This window comes from Elephas maximus, chromosome 8, assembly GCF_024166365.1.
Source record: "Elephas maximus indicus isolate mEleMax1 chromosome 8, mEleMax1 primary haplotype, whole genome shotgun sequence".
Lineage (NCBI taxonomy): Eukaryota > Metazoa > Chordata > Mammalia > Proboscidea > Elephantidae > Elephas > Elephas maximus.
The window spans coordinates 18914782-18938101 of record NC_064826.1 but is presented as its reverse complement, the minus strand read 5'-3'; the positions used below and the strand labels follow the sequence as shown (position 1 = coordinate 18938101).

The window sequence follows — 23320 nt, the reverse complement described above, 5'->3', positions numbered from 1 at the left end:
CTAAGACATAAGCCTGATCAGGTCACGCCACTGCCTATAATTCACTAGTACTTCCCTATGTTGTTGCTGGGCGCCATTGAGCTGATTTCAACTCAGCAGCCCCATGTAACACAGCAGAACTGCCCATATGATCTTCTTGGCTGTAATCTTTATGGAAACAGATTGCCAGGTCTTTCTCCTGCAGACGAGCTGGGTGGGTTCGAACTGTCAACCTTTGGGTTAGCATCCAAGCGCCTAACTGTTGCACCACCTACTTCTCTATAGCCTGAAGATAATGACCAAATTCTGAGGCAGCCTTTGATCTAGCTCTTGCCTACCGCTCTAGATCTCATCTGCCAGGGCCAGATTACCCAATAAGCAAGGTACGTACAGGCCCAATTGTGCCTTCCCACCAATCTGCAGTGAATAATTTCACCTGTCCCCACCGCATCAAAGGTGTGGTGAAACCCACCTTTGTGGTGAAATTACTCACCAGAGATTAGCAAGTAAACACAATTAAGCCTGTGAGTGCCTTGCTCAGTGCAAACCTGTGCATACCATGCTTACTGGTTAATCCGCCTGTGCGTCATCTCCTTGCAGTTTGTCCCTTCACCAATCCAGCCACACGGAATTTTCACTTTTCAGATGTACTGCGCTTCTCTCTTGCCTCTGGGCCGTAGCACAGTCTATTTTCCCCGCCTTGACCATGTCTCGTCTCACTTTTTACCTTGACTCTCATCACTGGGGTACCATGTCAGGACTACCACTCTTTCAAGGGTCTTTCCCTGGCCCCAGACCAGTAGGGTGCCCTGATAGGTGTTCCTTTAGCAAACCTGCACTTCCCCTGCCATCACACTCAATCTTTAGTATCAAGTCTCCCCCACTAGCTTGTAAGCTCTGTGAAGCAAGACCATGCCTCTCTCCTTCACCGCGGCACTCCCATGGCCTAGCACAGTGCTGCTCCATGAGGCCTCTCTGCAAACATTTGCCAAATGATGAATATGTAGATGGTTCTTAAAGCCCTATCTGTGATTCTCCTAACCTCGTCATTGAGGTTCAGTTCCACGTCCCCAGCCATCTGACTGATACCTGTATGTGGGAATCTAACACCTCAACTCCTGTTCCCACCGCTGTTGAGTAGATTCCAACTCATAGTGACCCTATGTGTATTGCTAAAGGTATTTTGAGATGTATAAAAATGGTGTCACTTTTTGCAGCTTATATTTTCCTCCATGTTATGTTTCTAAAATTCATCCATGTTGTCATATATAGGCTGTAATCTTTATGGGAGCAGACTGCCAGGTCTTTCTCCTGTGAAGCAGCTGGTGGATTTGAACTGCTGGCCTTTCAGTTAGCAACTGAGGGCTTAACCACTGGGTACAGAATGGATAGAGATCATCTTCTCTCTCCTATCTGCTGTTCTGCAAACTTAATACAGAGGAAAGAACATGAACTTTGTAGTCAGAGATGCCTGCACTGAAATTTCTGTTCTTCCTCCTACTAGCTGTGAAACTTCAGACAAATGACTTACCTTCTCTGAGCCTTAGTTTTCTCATCTTTGAAATAAGGACAAAGGTAAAATGAAATAATGTATGTGAAACGCCTGGCATACTGCATATAAGAAATGGTATCTGGGTTCAAAAATCTGGAGCTATTTTTGCCTCCATCTTCCTTCTCACCAGCCAATCCTATTATCCAGTTCGTTCTTACATCCCATAGAATCCACATCTCTTTAATCTGCTTAGTTCTCTCCATTCCAATTGTCTCCCCTGGTGCAGGCCCTCTCCACCGTCTTCCTGGACTATCACAACAGCTCCAGTGGGCTTCCTGGGCTCTTGTTTTTTTCACCTCCCGAGCCACCCTACACATTGAAACCAGACCCCCCTTCTTAGAGGAGAGATCTTACTGTCACTCTCCCAACAAAAATTCTTTAACTGCTCCCCGGGGACTTAGTATTACTGTGTTTTTTGCAAATAACACACCCACGTAAGTAACACACCCACACATATAAGGCATGACACAGCACACTTAGGAAAATAGTGCGGGGGTGTGTACACAGTTGACAAAAAATGTGCAACGCATGTTATGTGTGCAAAAATACAGTAAGTGTGAATCGGTCAGTCACATGACATTCTAGACCCTTCTAGATCTGCCCTCAACCCTCCTTTGCTCCCTAATCTTCTCATCAGTCACTTTTACACTCTGTTGTCCAGCTACTGCCCACGTGGTACACCGTACTTTCCACCCCATCTAGGCCTTGTTCACGTTTCCAGGGATGACTCACCCAATAAGCAAGGTATGCACGGGCTTACCTGTGTTTATTCACTAATCTGTAATGCACAATTTCACAATCTCTTTGATGTGGTGAAACCCACGTGAAATTGTGCACTACAGATTAGTAAGTAAACACAAGTAAGCTGGTGTGTACCTTGCTTACTGTAAGCCTGTGTCTACTTCGCTTACTGGTTAATCTGCCCCAGCAGGTTTCCTTGGCCTAGGACACTCTCTCTCCAGGTTCTCAAGTCCTTTCTTCCAGTGTCCAGCCCAAGCAATACTTAATCCATGAAGGATTTCTTGATCACTCCAGGCATCAACGATCTCTTTTTTCTACCAACTTCTGGTGTGTTTAATTTATTTATCTCTCTAGTATTTATACATTTTCCTCTGCATTTGTGCACTGCCCCTTAGCATCAGACCTTCCAAGGGGTGTACCATGTCCCAGCCACACTGTCATGCTTGGGAAAACACCAGCCCATGCCTGCTGGATCATGAAGAGTCCTACTGAGGACCACCAGCACTCGCTGCCTGCAGCCCACCAGCATACACTTCTGGTCAGCTCCTAAAACAGTGCCCAGCATTGAGTGACACTCGACGAATAATTGTTCAATGAAATTACCCACAAGGCCAATCAACTACTGGCTATACGAGAGAAACTCAGTGCCTGGGGAATACAGCCTGTCAGGTGGTATGATGACGCCTTCTCTCTCCCCTGCAGTTAAAGATTCATGGAAGTTTCAAGTTCATCGTTTCCCACAAGGTATACCACTGTTTTCAGCAATAAATACAAGATGGGATGCTTTGGTGTATTTCCTATGTCAAAATGACCACATTTTAACATGTGAATAACCATCAGCTTCAAAACAGTCTCCTCTGGAGGATACAGAATTATTCTAACAATGCCCAAAACCCTTTTTGGACCTCGTCTTTTGTATAGCCACAACTTCTTTTGGTTAACAACAACAACAACAAAAAAGCCTAGGACAGAATGAGGCTATTTTTCTCCTAAGACTTTCAAACTGGCTGAGAATTAAAGAATATCAGAGATAAAGCCCAGTCCAGTCTCCTCATCCTTCAGATGAGATCTTTTCAGGGGTTTCACTTCCACAATTCTATCATGTCAGCAGAGATTATCGCCTTGAAGACTAAGGTGCACCTGATCGAAGCCATGGTGATTTCAGTCGCCTCCTATGCATGCGAAAGCTAGACGATGAATAAAGAAGACGGAAAAAGGATTGACGCCTTTGAATCATGGTGTTGGCGAAGAATATTGAATATACCATGGACTGCCCACAGAATGAACAAATCTGTCTTGGAAGAAGTACAACCAGAATGCTTCTTAGAAGCAAAGATGATGAGCCTACGTCTCACATACTTTGGACATGTTATCAGGAAGGATTAGTCCCTGGAGAAGGACATCATGCTTGGTAAAGTAGAGGGTCAGTGAAAAAGAGGAAGACCCTTAATGGGATGGATTGACGCAGTGGCTGCAACAATGGCCTTAAGCATAACAAAGATTGTAAGGATGGCACAGGACCAGGCAGTGTTTCCTTCTGTTGCACACAGGGTCGCTGTGAGTCAGAACCAACTAAAAACAACAGCATCATGTCAGCCAGTTTATAAATCACATACGCAAAAATTCTCGTTTTTCCATCAAATTTCTATTTTAAAAATTTACTTTAGATCCCTGTGGGCTCTGGCAAAGGAGGCCTGATGGCTGCTAACTGAAAGGTCAGCGGTTTGAACCCACCAGCAGCTCCATGAGAGAAAGATCTGGAGACCTGCTCTTGTAGAGATTACAACCTTGGAAACCCTATGGAGAACTACTCTGTCTTATAGGGTTGCTATGAGTCGGAATTGACTGGAGGACAATGGGTTTGGAGTTTCTTTGTGTTTGGGCTCTAGCAACACCACGAGCACCTCTGTCGTAGTGCTTGTCAGTCTGCAGAGTCACCTCTTTGCACGTCACTGATCCACGTTAGTGTCTTTCTGGAAGGGCAGGACCCTGACTTATTGGCTTCTGAATCTGCAGCACTTGCTACTGGAATGCAGAAGGGGCTCAATAAATGTTTACGACATGAATCAATGACCCAGATCAGTGGTCTGATCATCCGCCTTATCCATCAGACCTGGCTCCCTCCTACCCTCTAAGGACAAAGGTTCCCACCACTGTGGATATTTTGCGAAAGGAAGACGTGAGGCTCGCAAAACAACGGCACACAAAATGTTCTCAATGCATGGCTGCACAACCCGAATGTAATCAATGTCAACGGACTGGACAGGTGAAAAGCATCAAGGTGCTGTATGTGCTGCTGCCTATATTCTCAACAGAAGTTTTTTAAAAGTTCTAAATGTGTCCTTGGCAAAGATGGCATCATCAAAGTAAAAGTTTAACTTCTTCCCAGGGAACACCGTACTTTATCAAGGCAGTGCTCATTGGTGCCTATGTCTTGTGATATGTGAGTTAAAACACTGACCACATTACTTCTGAGTCACACTTCATATGTATGCTCCATTTAATTCAGTTTTTTAGTCCCCATGAAATAAATACTGGTAGGGAAGCCTGAATTAATTTAAGTAATACTTTAGAAAGGATAGTTAGCTGAATGCCTAGTTGAGTATCTTAAGTTATTACAGCTGAAAAATAGAAAAGCCTAAAAGAGGCACCTCCTCGTCAGCACAGTGTACCCTGCAGTGGTCATAAAGTGACCCGCCTTCCAGGTGCCATCTAATCACACAAACCAGACGCCAGTATCTTCGGAAACTACATACCGCGTATCCAAGGTTCACAACATAAGCAGGTCTACGTTACCAAGAAAGCGCATTACAAGTTGATGACACATTTGAAACAAAGCTCCAAATACAATTACAGACATGACTCTCACATTTGGGCTTTCTCGATATAGATTTGTTATGGAAACACCACATTTCCAAGTCACAAAGAGAGTTCTAAAAACCAGCATGTTCCAGGAAGTCCGTATCTACCGGCTGGGGGCTAAATGCAATGTGTAAGGACCAAACGTTTTTAGATGACTGTTAAGACTTTGCTTAAGTGTGTAAGAATGGAAAATAAAAATAACCAAAGATTTTAGAACTGAAGAGTTTTTACCAAAGACAGAAAATGTCAATTATTTTGTATTCTCCTAAATACTTCTAAAAAACAGCACATACTTCTTGCATTTAAAGAGTTGGAAACTGAGGCAAGGGAGCTCAATTACTGTACTAGAATACTCTATATTTCAAAAGCCATTAAGCCATGACTCCAAACTAACTGATTTCCCCTATAAGCTGTTCTTGTGAGGAAGGGGCCAAGAGGGTATTGCTTAACCGAAGGACAAACAATGTGAACTATGACTGACTCAAGAAGCCGCAGCAGGCCACGGGGTAACTCAGGTATCTGCTGACATCCTGTTTATGTCTCCCTTGAGGTAACACTTCTGTACCATAATGAAACAGGTGCCCCTGATTTGAGAAGGATAAAATTCTTGAACATCCTCCTGGGAGGCCACATGCCGCCATCTTCTGATTATGCCCCAGTCGGGTGCACAATTTTGTTTATGAGAAAGCAAAACCAATAAAAGTGACCCCCTTCCCCATTTTTCCTGCCAGCGGTGCCCTCGGTGACAAAGGGGCAGAAACGCTAACACGAGATCACGATAACTCTCAGACATAATTCGAGCAGAATACTAAATGGGTAAATGTGTGTTACGAACTTTTCTTTCCAAGTGCTACACATGCTTATGTTACTATTCATTCTGAGAGAGACAGATCATCAATGACCTTCTGGGTCACTGACTAGAGAGAAAGCTGACTGTAAAAAAGAGTGGGAGAAAAATAAGGGGAGGGGTCTGCTTCCTTCCACCCCAGACCCCCCACTGCCTTGAATGAAAGGAGACAGATGGCAGCCACCTTCCCCTTTAATTAGGAGGGGCAGCTCGGAAGGGAACAGCCCAGCTCTCTTGGCACCATCTTTATCAAGATCGTTTCCACGATAATGCTCTGTTCACTCACCCCTGCTTCTTTCATTTACGAACGGAATCTCTGTAAATTTAATTGTGACAAATGACAGCTCCATGCTCAAGGCTATACATAAAGTAGGCTCTCATACGTGTCTGCAGAAGTAATCATCACAGACCGTTCACGTAAGGAGACTGCGTGTTCCAAATGTGACAGGCCACCCCAAATCCTATCAGCACCACTTTGAGATAAGATGTGAATTTCCATGGCCCAGAGCTCTAACGGAAATTCACACAGCACTCCATATGAGACCCAGAAGTAAGACCCCAGAGTTCTGCTTTCCGCCAGTCACGCTGCCTCCCTCTACCTTCAGTGTTACTGTTCAAGTTGAAAAAAAAGTCAAGAAAATTCTATGGTAAATCCAGGCCATTTTATAAGGATAATTTAATTACAAATCATGAACCATTCTGCATTTCTATTTGCTCTGTATTTCCAAAACCACAGAACTTTGTATTAAACATTAATTGAGTCACACAACATCTCCGGAGACAAGACCAACATAAAAAATAAACAAACAAAAAACGGTGTCTCAAACACATAACAAGACAGGGCCCAAGTGTCAGAACTAGCTGGTTCTGTATAGGCAACAAAGCCTCTTAACTGTTTTCCATAAATCTACAAGGCACGAAACTTTCCACTACCAAGGAAAAGTTCAGTTTCTGCTGACAAGGTCTTTATACATTTTATCCCATTTTTATTTGTAATCTGCATTCCCTCAACTCCTTCTCATTTGCTGACAGGTTTTTAAATTGCAGCTTCTTGTCGATGGCCCATTCCTGGCTTGCTTCTGGACAATTCCGACATAGGACACTCTGTCTTCGTACCTGCTTTCCATACACGCACCCTTCCGGCTGCCAAATGGAAACTAGGGCCGTGAACTCGGACTGTTTAGCTAGACGTGCTCCTGGCTACACAATCTAAAAAGCCTTGTCTGTGTCATTACTCAATGGCAAAGTTCTTGGACATTTTTTTAAAAGAACTTTTTGTTTTCCCATTGATAATAAATTTCAATCTCTTACCATCTCTAACAAGCACACCAGCAGGCTATGTATAGGAAGGGAGATAGGAAAGATAAAAGAAGCAATTAGCCATTTAACAAGCTCCATATCCTACTTCCCAACGAAGGGGAAAAAAAACTTGGCACCTGCCAGATGTTGTTGTTAGGTGCCTTTGAGTCGGTTCCGGCTCATAGCGACCCCAAGAACAACAGAACGATACACTGCCCAGTCTTGTGCCATTCTCATCTGCCACATAGTGAGTGTCTAATAATGTTAGCAAGAAAAAACACGTAGGAGAGACTGACTAACAAAGAAAAAAACAAACCTTACTTTGTCTTCCAGTCCAGTAAGCAGGTCGGGAAGGAGATGACGGAGATCCCCTCTTCCAGGCCCTTGCTTTCACTTTACAAGCTGTGTTTATGCTTACATTCAGGTTTGCTGAGGACTCCAAAATGCCTGCATGTCTAAAGACGCCCAAATTCACAGGCCATTTCAGAAACTTGATCGGGACAGACGGGCTCGACCTCCAGGCACTACGTGGCACCACTACTGTTGTGACTAAACACACAGCCATGACACCCACTTGTTACCTCCGGAACCAGGCGGCCAGCAGACAACCGCTCTGATTAACGTCCAGAGTTGAGCCTCTGGCACCCTGGTGCTCAAGGCTGGAAAATGTATTAAGAGGAGAACCAGGCATTCAGCAGTATCCTGAACCATTACCACACTTAATTAAACGCTAGTCTAAATAAGAGTCCAAGGTACTAAAATTAGAAGGAATATTTTAGCAGTGATTGTGACAGGCATCTGCCCTGTTTTTAAAGCACTGTCCCTACCTTGCTGTCTACAGCTGTGTTAAGAATCCTAGATCGGCTAGTAGTTTTCACAGAGGAAATGAAGTATTTTCATTTCCTCTGTGAAAATTATAGAAAACCAATGAGACAGGGAAAAAAAAAATTCTGCTTAAAGATATAATCCTTACTAAATCTCATCTGGCTAATTTTTTTTTAATTAAAGAAAACCATAAATTGGAAGTTTGTTTTGAAAGATTACTTCATCCATGTACTGTGGTGCTCATAAAAACAAGCCTCCCTCTGGCAAAACGGGACACTTTGACCTTGTTTACTGCAGGGTTTTGAAATCGAGGTCTCATAACTCCTGACATCACTGGCCGGGCGTTCGCACCTCTCGGCCGCGTGTGCAAGCCAGCGGCAGCCCTGACCGTCCTGATGGCCCGTCGCTGAACAAACAGTCCCCAGAGCAGCATGGAGATTGACATGAGTCCTAAATCCACAAAACTCAAACGATACCTTTTCTAAGTATCCCATCTCTCCGATTACTTTTACAAGAAAATACAAGGATCCCGCATCTGATCCTTCTCAAGCCCCGGCCCCCAGACCTAGAGCTGGCCATTCTTTCTTCCAAACCGAGAGAGGGGCTTCATTTCTCGCCAGTCGCCACATTAGCGAGACTTTCTGCCGCAGAGCTTTACCAGTAGACGGTCCCGACCTACTTTCCCCCAATAAAAAAATCTCATGAACTCTCCTAGAGGATCATTTATTTAGCAGAGTTTAGAGTTTCAAAATGCATGTCATTTTTCACCCTGATGAAGTCAAATTCATCAATTTTTTAAAAATTCATTTCATGGAGCATATTTTGGTGTTTATCTGAGCGTTGCATTTTTAAAGAAGTCATTTTCCCCTGCAAGTCTGACACGTTCCCACCGGTGTGCCCTGATTCTCCTTCTAAATATAGCAGAATCAAAGCAAAGGGCAGTTGTCAACACCGGAAGTGAGTCACAGTGAAATTTTGGGGAATATCTTCCATAGCCCGTCTTTTAAAATAAAACTAAATCCTCCTGTTCGTACAATGATACTGCAATTTTACAGAGCAGCAATGAAAAGCCCAAGTTTCACCTATCTGAAATCAATAACAATCTTGCTCCTTTACAAAAACCACATAGGAAACCAAGAACTAAAAAACACCAAATACATATCTGAGCAACTCTACCCTTTGTTTGCCAGAGACCAGTGAAGAGAAAAACACCCAGAGTTAATAAAATTAATCAACTCCAGCTAAAGTTACTAAAAAGACCCTCCAAACGTCATACGGTTACTATGACAACTACAAAATCGCTTTGAGAATATGTGCGGGATGATTTTAGGATCGCTGGCAAAACAAGTGTCATCTTGCCTGCTAGAAATTACTCTCATTTATATCAGGCTGCGGAAAGGCTACGTGGCCATGGGCAGTCCTGAACCATCGAATCCTCGTTACCTTTTGAGAGACGCTGCACTCTTGGTTTGGATCATGAAAGTCTAAGCGCATGGATCGCTCTCTCCATCATCGGAACCATTTTGATTTCAGTCCTGCGCCTCCACCACTCCCACGGTCTAGCTAGTTGGTGCATTATTTTTTATAATGAAAGCAAAGTCTGATTCACTCTGAAAGGCAAGGGACCAAGAAAAAAAAAAAAAAAAGGCCAAAAACCCAAGCAGACTCTCGTTTCTAAACACAAATAGGTCAGCGCACACTCACTCCGGTTTTTAGGAGTCAGTAATGAAACAGAAAAGGAAGACAGCATTTTCCCCTTAAAATTCCGGCTCGGAGGTATCAAGACTGATTTACATCTTACGTAATCTTGATGGCTCAATCAGGAAGTGAGAATTTAAAGTGCGTGTGTTCTGGACGGGGAATCACGTGACCCAGAGCTGAGAAAATGATGCAGCGAGCCAGTACATTAAGACAAGGCACTTCACAGAAGTTAATACACCATCTCTGGGACACGAGCTTTGGAAGGAAGCCCTGAGGGCCATTTTTTTAAATATTAAGAGATCAAATCAATGCACAGTGAGAAACGAAAGTTCACCAAAGAAATGCCTTCTCTGAAGATCACATCCATTCAAGGTTTATTTTAGGGGTTATTTTTCAGTATTACTGGAAGATCGGGCAATACCTAACGTAAGCAAACCAAACACCAGCTTTGGCTATGAATAAATACTTAAACATATTTAACAGGTAGTGCTGGGTATTCCTGGAGCACACAGAAGAAAACTGCTCAAACTGATTAAGACTCCATGCAAGTTCTAGAGATTGCAAGTGGTCACTGTATTTTATTTCAGCCAATGTATTCTCAGGTGGAAAACGGGAATGTCATCTGGATTATCTCAGCCTCTACTAGGCCGTCATTGAATAATACTTGAATTCTTCTTGTGTGTTATATAAGTTATGACACAGATACAAGACTATGCTTGCTCTTCTCTAGAAATCTAAAAGTGAGAGATGAATATTAAAACACTTTAATTATAAATACATTGGATTGACAAATAGATGATTTTTATTATAATAACTACTTACGATATAGTCTTCGTGCTGCTTTCTGAAAATAGAATTTATACTCATATAAACATATTTTAAATTTAAAAGGTTTGGCTGTGGCTGTTTTGTTCCCCAATATAATTTGTTATATGTTAATAAGTAATAATTTATTAATACTAATAACAAATTAACATGGTGCAGAATAGGTATCTGTAACTCATAGCCATGACTTTCATCACACTTTCCAAAGTGCGCTTAGTATTTCTATTTCACTCTTAAATTTTTTTTTTTTTTTTACTCTGGGCAGCCCTGGTGGTACAGTAGTTAACATCTTGGCTGCTAATCAAAAGGCTGGCAGTTGGAATACACCAGCCTCTCCTTGGAAACCCTATGGGGCAGTCCTACTTTGTCCTATAGGGTCACTATGAGTTGGAATCGACTCAATGGGCAACAGGCTTGGGTTTTTTTTTTTTTTTTTGGTATAGCTCTGGGCAAGTGGCAGAGCAAGGTCAGTGACAAGAGTGGAGTGGGTTCTGGGTATTTCTTACTTAATTACTATCTTATCTTTCTTCAATTCTTAAGCCCAAGAAGTAGCTGGGGGAAAGAAGAGATTATTAGGAAATAGACTGGAAAAGAATACATTTAAAAAGCTTATGGAGGGACAGAGAAATCAGGTTTTTGGTCTTTATTATCTTGAGATGGTCACCATTTCAAGATTATAAGAAACATATTATACATATTATTTTTGTAATTGCAAAAATATGATTTAAGCTAACGAACACCATTACACATATTTTTTAGTCACATAAAATCACTAGAATATTTACAAAGATTCCCCAATAAGGGAATACTTATGCTTTATTATGAAGTGCAAAAAGAGGGGACGAAACACTATGATGTTTAATACTTAAAAACTTAATGAAAAAGACCAAAGACGCTGCACTAAAATGCTAGTAATAGTTGCCTCTAGGTCGTTTTATTATGTGCAATAATTTTCTATACCTCACAAGTTTTCTACAACCATCACATACTGTCTTCGTAATGAGAAAAAAAGAGAACAATATCACAATTATAGGACTGGTAAATCAAGAAACAGCTACTATTAACAGTTAATTTCAAAATAAAGAGTGTCAATATATTGTCACAAACACATGCCCTGTTAATAAGGGATTTCAAATTTTTAAGTTTAGGAATCACTGGTATACTTTTAGGAAACAGTAGGAACTGGTGGGTGTGAGAGGTGGGAACAGATAATATGTCTTAATTGTCATGCCCTTTTCTGCACACAGCAGATCTGGGAGGGTCGTACAAGGCATAAGGATCTCAACAGCGGGGATACTATTAGGAAAACGACCCAAAATGATGATGGGGGAGGGGTGGTAAATGGCTATAACAGAAAGGTGGAGTCCATGAAAACAAGATAAGTATCAAGAGAGAATGAAAGCTCCAAAAAACATTTGAATCAGAAATCCTGAAGAAGGCCTTCTGATTTAGCATGAAAGAAAGTTAAAGGATGCTGAGGGTGCCGGCATCAAAACAGACCTTACTTCTGATACCAAATTCTTTAAATATAATTATAGAAGTCAGCTCAGAAACACAGTAGATCAAAAGTGAAAATAAGAAGGGATGTTGTGTTTAACTTGAAGAGAACATACCAGACCTCTTTGTGGTTTTTTGAGACCCTCTCATTATAGCCAGCTTGAAAATTCCCCACGACTAGGAAAGAACCTACAAGTCCAAGCAAATGATGGCATTTTCTCATCAGCTAAAAGAAAAGAACGTGACTATAAGGGAAACCCTGTGTGTCCTAAAAATGTACTCCACACCTATTCATCTGTCATCATAGAATTAAAGAGCTGTGAGCTGGACCATGCCCTTACAGCTGTATGGGGGCACAGAGGTTCAGAGAGGCCTGGTCAACATCACGCCACTAATGCTGGATGTAAGATAAATCCCTGGAGGATAATTATGTTTTAATTTTTTAAAGGGCAGCTTTTTTAAAGGCAAGAAGCATAGCATAACTGGAATGTTCTTTCTATAAGTCATTTGATTAATTCTTATCATCCAACAGACATTTCAGTGCATAACTATATGCCAGGCATTGGGCTAGGTGCTGGATGGTGAACGAGATGCCATGGTCCTTTTCTCTTCAAACTAGCAATTACAACGAAAAGGAAGCAAAGGGTGCTACTGGTATACGTAAGAGGGGGCTCTAATCTGGTCTAGTAGGCTGGAGGTAGCAATTATTCTTATGATAGCAGCAAGCTTTACTGACCACCACTCTGGGCCAAATAGTGTTAAGCCCTTTCTATGCATGAATTAGAAACTCTGCTGGCATAGTGGTTAAGGCTATGGCTGCTAACCAAAGGTCGGCAGTTCAAATCCACCAGGTGCTCCTCAGAAACTCTATGGGGCAATTTTACTGTGTCCTTTAGGGTCGCTATGAGTCAGAATTGACTCAATGGCAATGTGTTTGGGGTTTTTTTTTTTTTTTTTTTGGTTTATGCATAAATTAATTTAATCTTCATTATAGGCCTATAAAGTATGAAGATTAGGTTTGGGTTCTGAAGATGAGAAAAATAAGGCACAGCAAGGTCACACAGCTCTTACATAGTGAAGTCAGAGCGAACTGAATCCTTGTTCAGATCCGCTTCTAGGGGAACCCACACTAAGACAATACAGTGATGAAACTTAACAGTCAGAATATTCAGGGAAGAGCTGAGCTGCTCTGAATAAGACGACGGGGAGAGAAAGGGTAGGGGTACTGTAGGTGGGACTGGCTGAGGCTGAGAAGCATGGAAAGGTGAGTTGCGGAAGGGATGCAGGGGCTGTGAAGCCCCCGACTGGGAACTTCGGAGGGCGGAGTGGTTGATGTCTACTGGGTATTTCATTGAGTTCTGCTGTGTGGGCAGGAAAGCAACTCTCCTTTCCGTCTCCCCATAAACCCTTTAGTGCTCTGATGGCCTGCTTAGGCACAGGGTGAGAACACGTGCTCTGCAGAGGGCCCATCAGCTTAGATGCAGGACATTGTAGAAGTGGGTTAGAGTTAAGGAGAGAAATGACAAGATAAGGATACTTTTTAGAAGCATCCGTTCGATGTAGTCAGGAGAAGGGATTGGGGAAGAATGGTTACAATGGGGAGATAATAATTTAGGTAAAAGATAATGGTAACCAAAAAGGACACACTGCAGACAGAAAAGGTAGATTAATTTAGTAACTGCTGAGTATAGAATTTTGACCAGATTTGGCTTCTTAGTGGATTTGGAAGACGAGGAAAGATAAAGGTTGATATTAACTCATGGGTTTCAGGCTTGGGTAACTTGGATCAGTTGAAACCTATTGGATACGAGATGCCAGCAAGACATTGAAGTGGACATGTCCAACTGGCATGGAGCTTAAGAGACGGATATAAAAAACCTGCAAAAGACACCAAGGAGAAAAAGCCAGAGGGGCAAGGCAAGGTCTTGGAAGACCAGCGAGGAGGGCACATCAAGCACTGCTCACCACTGGGAGGTCATGGAAGATAAGAATCCAAACACCTGACGGATATGGCAATCAGAAGGATAAGAAGGTGACCCCAGCCTTGGCTAGAGCAGTATTGGTTTGGCCACAGGTGCAAAAGCCGGATGAGAGGGACTTAAGGAGTGGGCGGGCATGAGGACATGGAGGCAGCAAATACAGACAATGCTTTCCATAAGTCTGGTCCTGGCAGGAGAAGTGGACGGGGAGATAACTGAAAGGCAACGCAATGCTTAAGGCTGGTGTTTTTTTCCAATGGGAAAGACTTGAGTGGGTTTAAATGCTCAGAGGAAAAAGTCAATAGAGAATGAGAGGCGTGAGGTCAGGGAGGGAAAAGTGTCTGAGAAGGTGAGAGTAGTGGGGATGAGATCCAGAGCCCCGGATGTAAGGAAGGGCTCCTCTCTCTCTGACTCAGGAGGCCACGAAGAAAAGGTGGGTGCAAGCAGAATGTGGTGATTTATGGCAAAAGCTTCTATTTCCTCTGTGACATAAGAGGAGACAGCGAGCTCCTGAGGACAAAGAATGAGATGGAGGGTCAGAGGATGGGTAATGAAGAGCTGCTGGGGTTGGAGAGAGAGAATGGTGAGAAATCCCGCAGGGTCCAGGGCCCAGAGCGCCCATGGGGCACAGATCAGCCGCCAGATAGGAGAAAGTTACCTTGTCAAATGACATTCTCCTACACATCAAATCATGAGAGCCACGTACCACTGCATCTGTGGCATTCGCCAAACGACACTGAGCACATAAACCAAAACTCAACTACAGTCAGCCGCGCTCTCAAGGAGTCTCATCTTAAATACAGGACGATCGTGAAGGCGGTTGGAATAAACGATATCAATTTCCCCACACCTCAGCCACATCTGCAGAACAAAGATAAAGGCTTCACTAGAACACGATGCCTAACCTATGCTAAGTGCAGAAAGATCACCTCTCCTACTGGCTAACCTCGTTTGTATGTGCAACCAAAACACCATTATTTCAACTGAAATTACATCATTAATGGCTCATGAACAAGCCTTCATGTTTGGTGGAGCTGGATTTTGCCTTCTGGTACCGTTATGCCCATTTGAGTGTGAACATGTGATGACAGCGAAGGTCAGGCACTTCCTGCCTGCTACGTCGTGAGGCGAAGCATGAGTGGGGAGAAAGGCCCGTCACGGCCACTTCTCCTAGCGTCTGTTCTTGTTCCCGCTTTTGCCAGGAAATTGCCAGAGAAAGCAAAAAATGGGGCCAGAAGCTGGGCACAGCTATACAAGTCCAAACACAGGCTAGGGAAGGTGGTATTTCAAGTGAGCGGATGTTGTGTTGTACTTGAGCTAACTGAGCAGAGCAGGAGGAGAGGAAGACGAGAGCTTGACGAGTGTCTTTCCTTGTAAAGTCTTTTTGTAGAGAAGCAATTCTAGTAATTAATATGAAGCACCCCTTGTATTTTCAGAGCATGGGTCTTCCAAGGAGTTCAGAACAAAAACCCTAAGCAGGGTTCTCTTTATCGTTAGTGACCTTTCATGCAAATGTCCCAGGATATTTAAGTTAAAAATTGTGCCGGCCAACTGAGACTTGGGAAGGTTGACCTAAGGGAACTGTTATGTCCTAGACTTTGGTGCATGCCTCGTGTAGCATGAACATTCTTTAGGTTGCTTTGAACATCAAAAGACCCTAAGGACCAGTCCAAACAAGACTCTTCAGGATCAGGCCCTTTTATTTCTTCACGGAGTTTTCTGAAAAACCACAGGTCAGACCCAGCCACTAAAGCCTTGAAACTCAATCCAGTGTCATGGTCCTCTGGGCCCCAGGCTCTATAGGGAAAGGGATGGCACTGGTCCAGAAACAAAATGGACAACACTGTTTACAATGCATGGAGAGCAGAAGAGATGGTGTGGAAAGGAGCCGATGGTGATGTAGGAAGAAAATCTGCACTCCCTATTTTCTGTCCCAAAGATTTGGGTACGGTGGAGTGAAGTGGACATTCACATAGCATCAAGAAGGTGCCAGTCTCAGCCACTGAGGCTGGATGAACTCCCAAAACTACTGCCCTGAGATGATCTTTAAACCTTAAACCAAAAATATCCTTTAAAGTTTCCTTAAAACCAAACAATAGTTTACTTAAATACTAAACAACGTCTGCCTTGAGCATTGTGCTCTTTGCAAGAACTATCTATATGGGATCAAAGTGACAACAGCAGCTGAAAAGATTAGATAGGAAACAGGGGGCAATGAGTTTACATTATTGGGGGAGGAACAACTCAGAAAGGGATGGTAAGAATGGCTGCACAACTTCAAGAATGTAGTTAATGTCACTGAATTACACATGTAGAATTGCTGAACTGGTGTTATGTTCTGCTGTATATATTCTCAACAGTAACAAAACGTAGAATATATATATATATATGTATATGTGTGTGTATATATACATAAATAAAACAAAGAAAAAATGTGCCAGTCTAATTAACCAACCATAGGTACATCTCAGAAATGGCATGGATGCTCCTTGAAAAAGGCTTACCCACCCTGAGGCCAGAACAGACAAGGGCACTCTTGCTTTGGCCTCTTTTGGAAGACTCAAAACATTCCCGGGTGCCTCCCTCTCTACCTTCTGCTAGTTCCTCTTTTTCCGTCCTTTTGTCTCTGAAGCTGGGACATTTCCTTCTTGCCTTTGATGGCCTTGGAAGTCAGGGCAAGAGACCAATAGGAGAAGCAGCCTGTGTCCAGACCTGCACATTCCTCCACAAGCATCTCATTCTCACGAGGCTGCTACATCACCTTCCTAGGAATTCGCAGGTCAAAAAACAAAACAGGGTTTTCAAAGTGCTTTCAAACTTACTGTTTGCTGAAGCTAGCCACTGTTCAAGTGCTTCTGAGGCCCACTTGCAACACATGCAAACCCCCAAGGAACCCAGCTGGGGTTTTCACCTGTGCCCCTCTGAGATTCTCACTACTGGGGAATCCCACTATCACTGGCTGCTTGCTCTAGGTCACTGGTGGGTGACAGGCTGGCAGCAGGGGAAAATCTGGCATTATGGGTACTCAAAGACTTCAAGGCCCTATGGCCCCAACATATCCTCAGTGGGGGAAAAAAACTTTGCTGAGGGTAAAAGAGGGGAGCTGGAAAGTAGTTATATGAAATTTGGCACCAGTATGGATGGATATCCAAATAGCCTATTTGTTTGCAAAAGGAGTATTACATACAGATCACAACCTATGAAAATAAATTTTCTAACCACCACAACAAAAAACCTTGTACTGTAAAACCAAAAAGGTGCCGTACACATTGAAACATACTTGGTGAATGAAAATGTCTAAACCCAGATGGAAACTTATTTCTAGAACAATACTCATTTAAATGCAAATCTAAAGGGCAATTTTTTCCCTCCTGGATTTGGTTGTATTTATGCATGACGGGTAGGTGAATTCCTCTATTTCCATCCTCTCCTATTATTATACTTATTTCACTTACAGAATCTTTACTTATAAATGTAATATACCAGCAAGCATATGAGAGTAAAAACATAGTCTTTTTCCTTAATAATAAATGGCTATTATTTCGCTTCACATACTTTGGACACGTTATCAGGAGAGATCAGTCCCTGCAAAAGGGCATCATGCTTGGTAAAGTGTGGGGTCAGTGAAAAAGAGGAAGACCCTCGGTGAGATGGACTGACATGGTGGCTGCAACAATGGGCTTAAGCATAACAACAACTGTGAAGATGGTGCAAGAGTGGGCAGTGTTTCGTTCTGTGGTACATAGAGTCACTGTGAGTTGGAATCGACTCGACGGCACCTAACAACAACAACATTATATATTACACGGCTTATTTTTCTACTCTGGCATCTATATCGCAGCACATGGGATACCAGCACCAGTAGAAATAAATCTCAGGGAGCTAGGGCAATACCTTACGTCGTCTTCTCTCATTTAAGTGGTAAGTATTATTGGGTCTGTCTTTTGGAAGTAATCCTCCTAGCCATTTGGCACCTTACTCCTTAAAAAAAATGTGATGCTATTTTCATACCTTCAAATCTTTCTCCCTGGCACCTCTATTAATCCTTCTTTGATTTCAGGCCCCTGTTTCTTGTGTTTGAGACTAAGGGTGGTTTAGAAGGGTCACTCTGCACATCAGCTCCCTGACTGGGAGTTCATCCAAGTCACCATGGCACTTGGAAAGTGATGTCAGACTCCTCTGCTCATGATGGTCTAAGGCTCTCAGGCTTGACCACAGGGCTGCTCTGCTTCTACCAGAACCAGAAATGAAGAGAAAAAAACAAAGAGGAAAGTAAAGCAACTCCAGGCAGAAAGTAGGGTCATGCACTAGTCATAAGGATGGAAGTCAGGAGGCAAACAGGGGTAAAGAGGGGTCCATTCTTCTAATATTCGTTCCAATACCAATACTGAGTAAGCAGCTTCTTGTTCTTTCTGTCCGCTTTTTGAAGTGTGGTGACTACACAGAACAACAACAATAACAAAATGAACATTAGAGAATAAATCATGGTGGTATAACAACTTAAAGGGCAACAGGCTGGTGACTCAGAAGGGGCCATTCTAAGGATGGCTAGGGGAAAACCCTATCATCAAACGTGCAGAATGCTAAGAGGAAAAAAACCTTAGGAAGCAGATTCCGTATATAGGCCACAATCAATTAATCTTGTTGTCTAGTGGACACAAAGACGTGCAGGGAGGAAATCCCACTATTCTGAAGTGCACACAGACACTATATTCAGAACGTTTTGTGAAGGAAGCCTAAATCGCCGGCCTCAGTTCTCATCTTCATGATGCACAAATGGACTGAGTAACACCCTCGTCCTGCCCTGCCCTGCAAATTCAGACAAAAAGGAAAGCAGAGTCCAGTGAGGGTGGCAGGGAAGCAAGACCAACACTGTATCTTTAGCTCCACAAGTAGGTCATCCAAGTTACGAGTCACCAATCCCCACGCAGTCCCAGACAGAGCACACGGCAGTGTCGCCTACCCTTATCCTGCTGCCCTCCCCAGTGGGAAGGGTGCTGGGGGGTGGCAGCTGAGAGTGAACCTCTCCAAGCACCCCCGTGCCCCCATCCCACTGCTGGCCACAGTCTGGGTGTATTCTTTTTCTTACTATTTGAGTCTCTACCACACACACAGAAATGTTCTCAGATTGTATATGGACGGGATAAGGACATTCACTGCTGAGGAGGAAACTGGTTTTTACAGCAAACCTTGCATCACGGGACTGCTAGAAAGCCAATGTCACATCGTAACCTAGTCTATTCAGAAACATATTCAATCTTGCCAGAGTTAATAGAGACATCTTGTTGTTATTGTTAGGCACTGTCAAGTAGATTTTTGACTCACAGCAATCCCATGTGACAGAGTAGAACTGCCCCATGGGGTCTTTAGGCTGTAATCTTTATAGGAGCTGATCGCCAGGTCCTTCTCCCACAGAGCCACTGCGTGGGTTCCAGCTGCCAACCTTCTGGTTAGCAGCTGAGTGCTTAACGATTGTGTCACCAAGGCTCCTGAATAGAGACATAATGTAAATAAATACTTTAAGCTTCGACAAAGTTGAGGACAAAATGAGGAGAAGTCAAACAGGGCTGGTGAGACAAAATTCTATACCTCTCTTTGATAAGAATGCTCAGCATACTAGAATAAAATGGAATTTCTTCAATTTGACAAAAAGTATCTATGAAAAGCCTATACCTAAAATCACATTTAGTATTTAAATAAAACTGAGTATTTTACCCGAATATCAGGAACAAGGTAAGGATGTCCACTCTTGCTGTAGCTCCTAACAGGTGCAATAAGGCAAGAAAAAGAAATAGGGCATAAAGATTAGAAAGAACAAAGTAACACTATATTTTCAGATGCACATGTTTCCACACAAAATCCTACAGAATCTACTATAAAACTATCAGAACTAGTAACTGCATTTAGCAAGGTCACAGAACACAAAGATTAGTTGTATTTCTACTTAAAAAGGGCAAATGATTAAAAAATAAATTTAAAAAATAACCTTTAACAATGGCATCAAAAAAAAAAATTCTTAGGAATCTATTTAATGAAAGATGTGTAGGACCCCTGACACCCAAAATTGTTTGAGTTGTGAGTAAGTGAAGAGCACTTAAATAAATGGAGAAATGTGCCATGCCCATGAACTGGAAGGTTCAATATTAAGATGTCAATTCTCCCCAAAGAGGATCAATGTAGCCTCAGTCAAACTTCCAGGAGGCTTCTTTATGGACATCGAGAACATGATTTTAAAATTTATATGGCAACACAAAGAACCTAAAATGGTCGACATGGCCTTGAATAAGAACAAAGTCAGAGAACTTAAGCTCCCTGATTTTAAGACTTATTAAAAGGTACAGTAATCAAGGTAGTGGGTACTGGCATAAGGACAGACAAACCAATCAATGGAAAAGAACTGAGTCCAGGAGTAAATTCACACATACATGGACAACTGATTTTCAGCGAAGGCGCCAAAGCAATTCAAGGAGGAAAGAAAAGCATTTTCAACAAATCAAGAATCATGATGGAATAAATGGTAAAACGTATGTAAAAAAAAAAAAAAAAGGAACCTTGATCTCTACCTTATTTCATACACCAAAATTAATTTGAGATGGATCATCAGCCAAAACTTAAAAGCTAAAACTTATAAATCGTCTCAAAGAAAACACAGGCGAATATGTTCACAACCTTGGGGGAGGTGAAGGCTACTGAGGAAACAATGGAGTGCTGGTAATAGAGAAAAAGCCGATTAATTAAATTACTTCAAAATTAACACCCTCTTCTCATCAAAAGATAATTTTGAGAAAAATAAAAATAAGCCACAGACTGAAAGAATAGATTTGTATTATGTATTTCTAAGAATTTTATCCAGAATATATCCAACTCCTACCAATGAATATTAATAAGAAGACAAACAATCCAGTTAAAATGGGTCAAAGACGTGAACAGACACTTTGCAAAAGAAGATATACAGATGGCCAAAAAGTCCATGTTATTCATCAAGGAAATGAAAATTAAAAGCCATAATGAGTCTTTGATGGTTATGAAGGAGAGGAGTGGTGGGGAGGGAAAAACGCTAACTAGATAGTAGATAAGTGGTAACTTTGATGAAGGGTAACACAGTACTCAGTACTGGGGAAGTCAGCACAGCTTGACCAGGGCAAAGTCATAGAAGCTTCACAGGCACATCCAAGCACCCCGAGAGAATGAGCTGGGCTGAGGGCTGGGGACCGTGGTCTTGGGGGGCATATAGCTCAATTGGCAGAACACAGTCTATTAAAAAAAAACGTTCTACATCCCACTGTGGTGAATGGCAACTAGGGTCTTAAAAGCCTGTGAGTGGCCACCTAAGAAACATCTACTGGTCCCATCCTGGCTGGAGCAAAGGAGAGTGAAGAAAACCAAAGACACAAGGGAAAGATTAGTCCAAAGGACTAAAGGACCGTAACTACCACAACGTCTACCAGGCTGAGTCCAGAACAACTAGATGGTGCCTGGTTACCACCACTGAGTGCTCTGGCAGGGATCACAACAGAGGTTCCTGGACAGAGTGGGAAAAAAATGAGAACAAAATTCAAATTCAAACACACACACACACACACACACACAGAAGACCAGGCTTGCTGATCTGAGACTGGAGAAACCCCAAGAGTATGGCCCTGGATACCCTTTTAACTCAATACTAAAGTCACTCCTGTGGTCTACCATTCAGCCAAAGGTTAGACAGGTCTATAGGGCAAACAATAATACACGTGAGGGACGTGCTTCATAGTTCAATCATGTATACAAGACTAATGGGCACACCAGCCCAAAAGCAAAGACGAGAAGTCAGGAAGGGACAGGAAAACTGGATGAATGGAAACAGGGAACCTGGGCTGGAGAAGAGGAGAGTGTTGACACATCGTGAGGTTGGCAACCAACGTCACAAAACAATTTGTGTATTAACTGTTTAATGAGAAACTAATCTGCTCTGTGAACTTTCACCTAAATTACGATTAAAAAAAAAAAGGAAACATAATGGGATAGCATTTTATACCCAGTAGAATGGCTTAAATTAGAAAAATCAATAATATAAAGTGTTGAGAAGGAACTGCAGTATCTGGAATTCTCATACATTGTTGGTTGGACCTGAAAATGGTACAATAATTGCTTTGGAAAACTGGAAGTTTCTCGTAAAATTAAACATACACCTGCCCTACCCTATTACCCAGGAATTAAAGCTAAATATAAAAAAGACTGAGAATGAGAGAGAGAGAGAAAAAACTTTTATAGTACCTTAATATCCGCAACAGCCAAAATAGTGAAAACAATCCACAGGTTCATCAACAGAAGGCTGGATAAACAAACTGCATCTATTCATACAACGGACTACTACTCAGCAATAAAGGAAGAACGAACTACTGAAACATAACACCACAAAACTATGTTGGGCAAAAGAAGCCAGACACCAAAAAAAGTACATACACTATGATTCCATTTATATGAAGTTCTAAGAGCAGACAAAACTAATCTATATGGATAGAAATCAGAAAGTATTTGCCAGTGGGGGTGGATGATGGATTGGAAGGGGACATGAGGGAACTACCTGGGTCACAGGAATGTCCTTTATCTTGACTCGGTTTTGGTTATATGACAACACTTAACATCTATGTATTTCACATCATATACATTTTACATCAGCTAAAAAGGGGGAAGGGGCTGGTAAAAAAAAAAAACAAAAAAAAACACTGCTGTTGAGTCAATTCCAACTCATGATGACCCTGGAGGACAGAGCAGAATTGCTCCATAGGGTTTTCAAGGCTATAATCTTTACCGAAGCAGACTGGCACATTTTTCTTCTGCTGAGCAACTAGTAGATTGAAATTGCTGACCTTTTGGTTAGCAGCCTAGAGCTGAAACACTGTACCACTAAGGTTCCTGGGGCCCCCTAATTGTCTGGATATCCCCCAAGTACTCCTGAAGAATGTGATTTGATTTGCACTCTTTGACCCCACCAAACAGGGATTATTTCTGAATTACTTTGTTTGACAACTATCTTGGCTGTCTCATCTTTTCTGAACCATCCATACAAGGTATTTCCTCAAGAGAAGAAATCTGCTGCTCTTCTTTCATCCAGCAGATGCCATGCTCCAGAACCAGTATGGGAGTGTTCTAAATTCTTGCAGTTACGAAGTCCCCTTTTTAGGTCTGCTATTTTTCAGAAGATAGCTGATGACCTACACTAGGCAGTCC

At 42.4% G+C, this 23320-nt stretch overlaps 1 long non-coding RNA gene across 1 annotated transcript in view; it reads right to left on the bottom strand.

The window, feature by feature from the left end:
- Positions 1 to 23320, bottom strand: part of LOC126081414 (uncharacterized) — a 177342-nt gene that overhangs the window by 67528 nt on the left and 86494 nt on the right. The window contains exon 4 of the long non-coding RNA XR_007518389.1: positions 19823 to 19868. This is a non-coding gene — a long non-coding RNA (uncharacterized LOC126081414). The remainder of the gene's footprint in view (positions 1 to 19822; positions 19869 to 23320) is intronic.